The sequence below is a fragment of the Anomalospiza imberbis genome, chromosome 5 (genome assembly GCF_031753505.1).
Source record: "Anomalospiza imberbis isolate Cuckoo-Finch-1a 21T00152 chromosome 5, ASM3175350v1, whole genome shotgun sequence".
Lineage (NCBI taxonomy): Eukaryota > Metazoa > Chordata > Aves > Passeriformes > Viduidae > Anomalospiza > Anomalospiza imberbis.
This window is the reverse complement of record NC_089685.1, coordinates 18,462,989-18,473,371: the sequence shown is the minus strand read 5'-3', so window position 1 is coordinate 18,473,371 and position 10,383 is coordinate 18,462,989. Positions and strand designations below refer to the sequence as shown.

The 10,383-nt window shown below is 36.3% G+C and overlaps 1 long non-coding RNA gene across 1 annotated transcript; it reads right to left on the bottom strand.

Annotated features, from left to right (window-relative positions):
- Positions 1-2,496: 2,496 nt before the first annotated feature.
- LOC137474958 (uncharacterized) lies at positions 2,497-6,586 on the bottom strand. The gene is made up of 3 exons (XR_010999583.1): positions 5,903-6,586; positions 5,151-5,572; positions 2,497-3,655 (listed from the first exon to the last, which is right to left on the bottom strand). It is a non-coding gene; the product is annotated as an uncharacterized lncRNA (long non-coding RNA).
- Between the last annotated feature and the right edge of the window lie 3,797 nt (positions 6,587-10,383).

The following is a 10,383-nucleotide window of genomic DNA, read 5'->3' as shown; positions in this document are numbered from 1 at the left end:
GGGTATAATAGTGGGGGTTTTCCAGTTTTATGTGCACTTATCTGTGTAGCAAATATTACTTCTGCAGTTGAACAACTGCCAAAAACAGGTAAGAAATTTTCCTACTCTAGATAAGACTTAAATATCAATTTTCTATTTTCTCCATCAAACTGAAGAACATTTTCTCACTCATAGAATTCCAAAGAGATTATGATCATTTTTCAATATTTTCAGGTGCTTTTTTCATCACAAAGGAAAGTATCCAAAGCTATATATTGATACTTAGTAATAGCTTTGACTAGAAGCAGAGAGTAGAGGAGTGCTTTGTGTTCTACAGCCTTCAAAATCTATTATCAAAAGACAATATTTGGATCACCAAGTGCAGTTTTTTGTTATATAATATTACATAAACTTCTTAAAGTGACCAAGTTCATCTTAACAGTAGGTTTTGGTTTTTTTTTTTTGCCACCCAGAAGACTGTCCCAGAGCGCCATTCTTTTTTGAAAAAGTCTTTCAAATTCAAAGTCTAAACTGATTTATGACTTTTACCTTGGGCCATGACCATCCTTATCCCTTTTCCACCCACCAGTAATTAGCTCTTTGATACAAGAAACATTCCAGTCTCCCTTAGATCTTCTTTGGCTAGCCTACATTTAACATGATCTTGGAGTTTTTCTTACAGTAGCTTGTTATTTCTTCACTTACCCAATTGGCTTTGTTTGAGCCTTGCTGAAGGAATGACAGTAGCATGAAGTCATTCCATGAGAGACACTGAAAGGAGCAGAAATGCTATATAAATATTTTCAATCAGAGCTCATATATCCAGGAAAACAAAGTCAGTCAAGCACAATCATATTAAAAAAAGAAAAAACAAACAAACAAACAAACAAACAAAAAAACAAAACCCACAACAAACAAAAAAGACCAAAAACAAAACAACACAAACAAGTTTTTATTTTCTGGTAACCCTAAAAGTAGTTAAGCCGTTTCCATGAGGCAACTAAATTTCTGCTATTGGTAAGAATCAGCAAAAAGGGGAGGGCAGTATTCCCACTAGATTTCATGTTCTTCCACTTTCTTTTCAAAAAAACCCCATTTTTTAAAATTTCCTATTTCAGGATGACATTACAGTGACTTCTGAAGTTTTACAAACTTTTTATGTTTACCTGCCCTATTAAAAAAAAAGGATTAACACCTTTAGAAGCAAAACTTGTTAATGTAAAGGAACATTTTCTTTCAAAAGCATTGATGAGGAATACACATTCTTCCTTTCCAGTCCATTTCCCTTTGCCTTATTCTAGCTGTATAAAGGTTGAGGTGTTGGTCTAAGGTAGCTGGCTAACCAGACTGCTCCTACAGTCAGAGCAAAGATACACATCTTAGCAGGGCAGTTCAGTAGGTGTATAAAATATGTGCCCTAGGCTTTCTCTAGACTTAATGCAAAAAAGACAGACACATTCAAAGATCTACCACAGATGAGGTGAATCTCATTTTCTTTCTTCCACCACCTTCTATGAGGTATAGGAAACTGGACTGGATCATGATCTAAACAACAGTGTTCATTAGCAGTTGTTCCAAAATAGCAACCAGAGAAGCATGAATGTAACTCCAGCACAATTCAGATCATCATTTGGCCCCCGGTGTTGAGTAACTCCCATACTTTCAAAATGAAACAGTTTGCAAACCACCGAAACTGCAAGCCAAAACTTGCCAGGTTGGCTTGTCATCAGAAGAGTTGTTGTGGGAAAGTGCTTAGGGAATATAAATCTGCCAATCTATCCTTTTACTCGTAGTAAATCACATCTCTGTCGGTGGCCCTAATATTAATTCTGGTACAGTAATGCAAATTAAGAGGATATTCCTGCATGAAGAACTAAATTAAACTAAAGGCCTTCAATTCTTCTCCAGTTATATAGTAAGAGATCCTTGTTTCCATTATAAATCTATAACTCTTGCGAAAGTAATTTTCTTCATGGAAAAATCCTTTTATGGCAGCATAGTAAACAGTACAGAAATGCTGCACACACAGCATAGTTTGCATATTTAGTTCATTATAATTGCCCCAAGGTTTTTTGGACAATTCTTCTCCTATATCTTGGCACTATTCAGACTGTGCTCTGTTGCTTCAACATCTTCACATCTATTTGTTGTATACCCTAGAGTCAGCTTAAAATGTGCAAAGCTTTCATCAAAGTTGGCTTTGATTTCTGTTTTAAGTTCTATTTTAGATAAAGCATTACTTCCTTTTTTTAAAATTATATATATTTCTGCCTTGAGGGATTTTGTAAGCATTGGTGCTAATGAATAATCTGTGTAATTAGAAAATATGTCTTAATTTTTGGCAAATTAGTAAATTCCCCACTCTTCCTTATCCATCAAAACTGTTTAGAAATGAAATATTATTTACCAACACAATTAAATAGTGTGTAGTGATCTCAATTAGTATATTCTACAAACAGAAAATAGCTTTGACTCTTCTTTGATTGGCCAGCTAGAATTCATTAACATCATTGGCAAAATCAACAACACAGCAATAATCTACCGAATCTAACCATAATACTATGCCAAAAATAGGAAAGAACAATCTATTCAATTTATAAGATAAAGATATTCAAAACACAATTCACTAGACAAACTTTCCAAATTGCCAGCTATTTCTTTCAGGTCATCTTGCAGGCCATCCCAATGTCAAGTCTGAGAAAATTTCACTCCTTACAATTCACCAAATGCAAAGTGGTAGCAGTTTACAAAATAAATCAACCTGCTTTAAACATGCAGTACACAGGCATGGTATAGCAGAGATTTAAATGAGGAGGTAGTATTATAAAACTACCTCTTTAAGTCTCTGTTTGAGCACTTTCACTCCTCCAGATGACAGTTATTTAAAAAAATGATTTTCTATTCTAAAATCCTCTTGAATTTTGTAGAGTTGCAGGACCTCACTTGATGCAAGACCTTAATGAAACCAGGAGGGTTCTAATTCTGATTTGTGCCTTTAAAGATCATTTGAGTGACTAAAAAGGGGAGCAGAGACAAACACAAACATAATTTTTAAAAATTTACTATATAACTATACAATATCAGATTAATCTGATTAAATGAAGACTAAAGGAAAGAAACATAACTTGTTTAAAACTTGAACTAGATAGACCTAGAAAAATAAAAAACTGTCGTTTCTATTGATACTGACCCAGAAGGTCCCTTTTCCATATTGTGCTCTGAGAAGAAAAATATCATTAAAATGAGAAAAAGAGGAGATGATAAGGACAGAAACTTTCTACACCCAGTAGTTTGCTGAGAATGTGCTGAGGTGGAAAGATTCTTCAAGCGTTAACACATACAGAAAGGGACCCCTCGTTTACAGTTAAAAAAAAAAAAATTTAACAAAACCCCCATTCTGAAAAATACCAAAGGCAGAAGGACAAGGTAGGAGGGGGGACAGTTCACAAACCCTGTGAAACCAAAAGTACAGTTCACAAGGTTCACAAAACCTCAAAACAACACAAGGTTTGCCCATCCCTTACCATTAGTCATCTACAAGAAATGTTCCTGCCTGACCTCTGATGAGTCCGCTCCCTTGCATAGTTGTTCCTTCTGCTTCTGGATACGGTGCTGTGTGTTAGGGCACTACACACACTGACTTTAAGGAATCTTTGTTCTGAAAGTGAATCTACATCTAGGAAAAAAAAAAAAAAAAAAAAGGTGACTTTACTGAGTACACGTGGAAAAGTTTATGACTCAGGAGACAGGCGAGATTCTCTGTGTGTTACACTGGAACATAGCAAAATCCTGCAATAAATTAATTTTAAGCAGCACCAGTGAAACATGGAACTTTGCTGTCCACAAAAGTGAGAAATATTTCACTAGCAGGAAACATACTGACAGCTTTCCCAAGGAGACTGACAATTCACCTTTTTTTTATCCACCCCACTCTCTACCCTGCTATTTTGGGACTTGAGGAGATCTAGACATGCTATAAGAGGTCCAAGCACAACCAATTTGTATGAGCTCATGACCCAGTTTCACACACAGAAGTAGTTAACAAGGTTGATTTTCCTTTTCAGCCATAATTTTAATGAATTTACCTTTGTCTGCAGCTACTGTTCTACACTAAAGACAATAGAGTGGCATCACCCTGCAGGGAGTACCGGGATAGAAGGAACCAGACTGCTTCCTGGAGCTCTACATTTGCATTGGAAACATGAAGTGTGATTTGTGACACCCTTAGCATAAAGTACTATTTCCTTCTAGCATGAGCAACCACTTCTGGTAGCCTGTCTGTGGGGGGGATGAAGATCTGCTTACATGGACTGACAGCATATTCCTTTGGAATACTTCCAGGAGATCAAACCCACACATTCTTAAACACAGCAGATACACAATCCTGGATGCACAAAGGCCAACAAAACAGTTTGAAATGGAGTGAAAGGGACAATTTACTTCCAATTAAAAAAGGGAAAGCATAACAATTTTCTCTCAACATAATTTGCTTCCAAAGAGACAGATTTTTGCAGTCAAGTTACAGCACTTACAATTTACCCTCCAAAGTCTTGCTCCTAAAGTTATTAGAAAGCAACTTGACACTAGAATTCAATAGTGTGAGCATAGAAACTCTCTGAAGCAGCCTTGTATCCTTGCTCGGTAATAATGGGAGAGGGTGGAGTCACATAATGTTTGAACAACAAAGCAAACTGTAAGCTATGATAAATAAATGCCTGAAAGAAAACACCCTGGCCCCACCTTTGTCTGATTCAAATGAAAAAAATACCAGTTTCACCCAAACCACAAAAGCACACATGCACACACACATACATACAAACACTGTAATTCAAACTTCCATGATTTGATGACTGAAGCATTTTGAATAGCTGAATTAAGATATCATTAAAAACACTGCCCTGTTAATGAGAATTTTCAATATTCAAAAAAAGCATTTCTTTAATGCTTTTATTTTCTAAAGATTTTAAAATTTCAAAAATAAATTTCAGATTTTGCCATCTCTATTTGTTCTTAAAATCCTTTGTAAACATTTCGTATTTTCACTTTTACTATAGTTTGCTACAGTGCTGACTGCTTCCCTTTGATATAGTGTCTTCAGTTTGTGCCTTGCCTTACTAATAGATTCCTTGTTTGTTTGCTCTTTCTCTATCAATGAAGAGCATCTACCCTACCTCTTCATTGTATTCCTTGCTTTCATTGTCTTTCCTTTCTCTCTTGCATGCTTATGTGGAAAGGCCAAATACTTTTCTTCACACTTTTACATATTTCTTCAAGTTCTCCCTCTTCTTGACTGCACATGGCCAGAAGAGTGAGAAGTATCTCCCTACTGAACGACAAGCTGCAAAGGCACAGAGTAGCTGTTGTCTTCCTGGAACCATATAGAAATAAATGATAAGAACAGCCATAGCAGGTAAAACCAAAGATCTCACCCTTGTATTCAATTCCCAACAGTGACAATTAGCAGGTGCCTAGGGGAGAGCACACAAACAGGGCAAGCATAGAATATATAGGTTCTGTACGTTCTCACAGCCTCCAGTAATCTATGTTTCAGAGATATGATCATGTCTTCTATCTCCAAAGAGGCTGAAGAAGCCTAGGGAGATGAAGAATGAAACATGACTCAGAGAATAAGTGAAGTACAACTAACTTGAAAGAAGGAAAGAAAATGTATCTATAAATTAACTAAAATATTAAAAGTTGCTCCAAGTAAGTCTACTTCAGGAACAGGATGCAGTCTAGCCACAGAAGGTATAACAGTCTGAACTCTGTAATGTAGCTGTACAGAGCTAAGGCTGACTCATTCAGATACACACCTAAAAGGAGTCCCTAACCCACTTTGGTCAAAATAAGTAAGTTGTCTTAAAGGATTTAAATAGCAGGTCTGGCTAACACTTTTGCCTGAAGTATGTTAGGGAATACTCACAGATCTACAGTCTAGTTGCATTCAGAAGAGAAGCAGTAAGTTCTTCAGCTGGCATAGGCAGGCACTACTGCTGCTATCAATCCACAGCATTAGACAGCCAGGAAGGAGAACTGATATACCCTGTGGCAGCCAATGGTACAATGGTTCCCAGTCTTCCATCATCACACTGCCATTGGAAATTGCTACACCTACAGTTTTGCAAATTGGCATGCTGTAGCAATGGACAGTCAGTCTCCTGCTGGTAAAGAGAAGATTTATTTGCTTTATGAAAGGTGGGTGTCATTAGCAGGAGAGCATCAAAGCTTTCCCATGACAGCACTCCTTTACCAATTCTGCTCTAAATTGGGAAAGTCCTTCCTAGCTTTCTTCAAGCAACATCAGCCTTCACATTGTTAAATAAATTATTTGAAATAACTTATCTGATTTTGTCAGAAGAAAACAGAAAGAGCACATGGAAATTTCCAGCTGAAGTCCAGGATAACTTAAAGCATAACAGAAGGAAACAGTATGCACCTAGAAAGCTATAGTAGGTTATCTCGCTTCAGTTGCAATCGCTATTTGTAGAGCATACATGCAATCATAATGTCACAGACAAACTAGTACAACTCAGATTTTTACTTAAGGCATTGTCAGTTAGTACAAGTTTTGATCACTGATGCAGGTACTGCAGAATAAAAAAAAAAAAAAAAAGCAAAAAAAGAAAAAAGAAAAGACACTTGGAGAAAGAGATTTCCCTCCCTGCCCAAGCTCATATTAAGTCAAACATTTCTGCTCCCAGGCTGCTAGTCATAACTAGCACAATACTGATTGTGGTTTACTGGATATAGTCTGTCCTAGTTCCTCCAGTGAGGTGACAGGCAAAAGAGGATATTGAATTTTATGTTCAATGGTTCTTTCTGATATTTCCTACTTATTGGATTCTATCTATCTACATAATAAAGAACTTGGGCTCCTGCACAATTACAAAATCTGGAAACTGAATGTTGCAGTGTTTTGGAATTTGACATTTGGATCAACAGATTTTCTCCTACTAATTTATGGGAACTGAACATCCTGTTTATATTGTTCTCCCACAGAAGAAGAGAACTAAAGCAGTTCCACAGTGAAGGATGGGGTACACTACCTTTCTGATTACACAGGAAATTCATCCATATTCCTTCAACTTCCTCCACATTTGACAGTCCAGAAGGAATACTTTGTGGTGCAATAAGTATTTGAAGCCTTGAGACAATCTCAAGTGGGGCAACTTTTAGACAAGCATGAGCACCACCATAAAGGTGAAAGTGAAAATATATAGCCAACAATGGAGGGCTGAACCATGGTACCTTTGGCTTAAATAATGTCTTGCTGCCATTAAACAACACTCAAAAACATGGCTCTGCTGTAGCCTAAGTGAATCTAATTGCTACCTCTTGCAGTGTCATTTTTGTCTTGCTGCTCCTGATCATCTTTGATGACTGACTTAGACAAGGTATGTTTAAGTGCACTGAGTCTGGTTATTTCTTTACTAGTCTCATTCTATAGTGACAAAGGGATAAATCAGCCATGGTTCTACTGCATGCTAAAATCAGTGAAAGAAAGCACTGGGAATGGTGTGGGTAGAAGCATGTAGGGAAGGAAAAAGAGCACATCCTTCCACAATAACACCCAATCACAGTCCACTCAGGCGTATTAAGGCCCATTAGAAAAATAGATATTCTCACAGGAAAACTGATGGTCCATGTTCAAGGAGAGATCTACAGTTCCAGCAAAGGTGTTGCTTGTGAAGATAGATGAAACACTAAGAGAAAGATAGATGAAAAGGATACTATTATGCTAGAACTTCACATACTTTAAATAAATGTATGTTTTATGTAACTGTACTGTGATGCTATCAAGTCCTAACTTTTCTGAGTGCCTAAGCATCTACATTGAAGAGTCTCCTCTCCTGATTTCTCAGAGCACAAGAACTTCAAAGCAAATCCACACACAGCCTAGACATCTTAGGATGCCCTGGAAGAGCTTACTCCAGCCAACATACAAAAGTCTGTGCACTACTTTGCCTTCACACCATATCAATGCTCTTTGGTCTTTATCCATTCCTTATTTCTTAAAAAAACTCCACAGTATCTGAAAGACAGACAACCCTCTTTTATATAATATAGTACCATTGGGTCAAGTCACACTTCCAGGCATCTGCAACAGGACTGTCCTGGAAGGTTTTAATGTACTAATTCTCTCTTGTCCTTCTCTTTTCATACAGAAGAAAAACAAGTAAGATAGCCACTTTGCCAGAGCCAATTATTCTTACAACAAGGCCAAAAATCTTCAGTGGATGGCATATAAAATATTTTAGGAAAGCCTTTTATGTTCTTCACAATGCATAATCACATCTTTGGGAAGAACAGATGCCATCACAAAAACAAGGAGGAAGCAATATAGAACAGTTCCACATTCAGATATCTTGAGACAGGTTAGAGGAGAGGTGCCCTATTTGCTGATGAACCTGTGGATGCAGCGGCTCCCCATTGGTGTAAGAGCAGGCACTACATGAACCTTTGGAGTTAAAGGCAATTTAATAAGTTTACATTTGCAATTTACTGAAGTAGTATGTATAGTCTGTAGTAGACACTTGGTCCATCACAGTATAATCCTCATCTTGTTGACAGTATGAAGACATAATGAAGGCATCCATAGTGAATTTTGAATACCAGATTTTTGCTGTCTTGCTTCTGAATGAAGGAAGCAGTGGGCAATATTTTGCCTTTTTCTGAACATTTAGGGGTACAGTTTAATACACAAGTGTATCAGACATTTCTGTTCCTTCATACATTATGAAAGCTGGTTTGCTCCTTGGTATGACATTCATTGTTACTAACATGATTATGGCATTAAGAAAAGACTCATTACAGAGAAAAGCTTTTCCATTTAATTCAATGCATTCTATGATTCCTTATCATGCTTTTAAAGCACATCATCCCAGTTTCATGTTATACAGCAGATGCAATATGCATTATGACAATGTTATCTGCAATGTATCTCTGAAACCAGATCAAGCAATGAATTGCATTTGTTCTTTAATCCTTACACTGATTGCTATTTCCTGTCAAAGAGCAAAATTCAGCAATATGGATAACCATGGGCCTACATAAAAAAACAAAACAAAACAAAACAAAACAAAACAAAAAACAAAAAAAAAAAAAAACAAAAACAAAAGCGAGCAAAAAAATACAACTTGACATATGACATTAAAAATGTACAGGAAACTAAGTACAGGATACGTGACTGTAATAATTTAAATCTGTATTTCAGATATATGACCCTCAAAACTGATAAATTTTTCTTCTTTTAGCTCTTTGACCTGAGGTGAAAAAAGGGGTGAAAAACAGGCCCCTTTCTTCCAGCAAACTTAAGTATGAAATAGGAATGATAAAAAAAAAAAATGGAACTGCAAAACCACAACAGCATAGATGTGTCTGCAATTGTCTTATTTAAATCTCTCTGATAGCAATGAAAATCCTTTTTAATTCAGTGGAGAACAACCATTATTTGAGAAATTAGAACTGAGTCTGAAATCCTTGTGAGGTGGGAACCAACGAAAAAGTGTAAAAATATTACGCCAATAAATGTCAGTGGACATAACAGCTTCTCTTAGGAATTAGAAGTGGTCAGGCAGAACTGGTACCACTACAATTTGCTGTTTTTTACTTGCACAGAATTTAAATAAACCATAACTCAATGATTTTTTTTATAATGCAAGATTTATTACTCTTAGGGAAGTCCTCAGCTAAAAGGATTCAGCCTTAAGATGCTTTATGTTATATGTTAATAATCAGACCAACAAGTACATCAGCTGCCTTTGTCCCAAGAGTGGCTGTGGCCTTCTTAGGGGAAAGGCACAAAACTGGAGGAAGTAATAAATATTAGATCTTAATCTGGTGCCTCAAGTCTGTAAGCGTTCTCAGACACGTAGTTTTTACACACCCAAATATGGCCTACAACACTCATATCATAAATTTAAATCTTCTATTTCACTGCAAAGTTCTTCTAGGAAATGGTATGAAAAGTAATTGTGTAGTAAGCAACTCCGCATTGATTCATTCTCTTCTTTTTGACTACAGGACAGATTTGTAATTATGGAGGTTAAGATTTGAACTTCAGAGACACTACCTTCAAGGCATGTATTTCAAACATTTTAAAATTGTAAGAAATTATTATTAATTTTTCCACATTTTTTTTTTTAAGTATCAGTAATACAGAAAACCCAATTTCTCTGCAGACAGATGGCAAAAAACAGTAATTAAATATGGAATCCAAACATGTAAAATATTATGTTAAGAAAACCGGGTAACGGAAAATTAAAACTACAGGCAGAAAAATTCTGCATTCAATAACAACAAGGACAAGAATTGATTTTTAATAAAATTTTGGAGTAAAAGAAATCCTAGTGCCTGTGAATGTTGTTACAGAGTAGCAAGAATATAAATTACATCAGAAAAGGA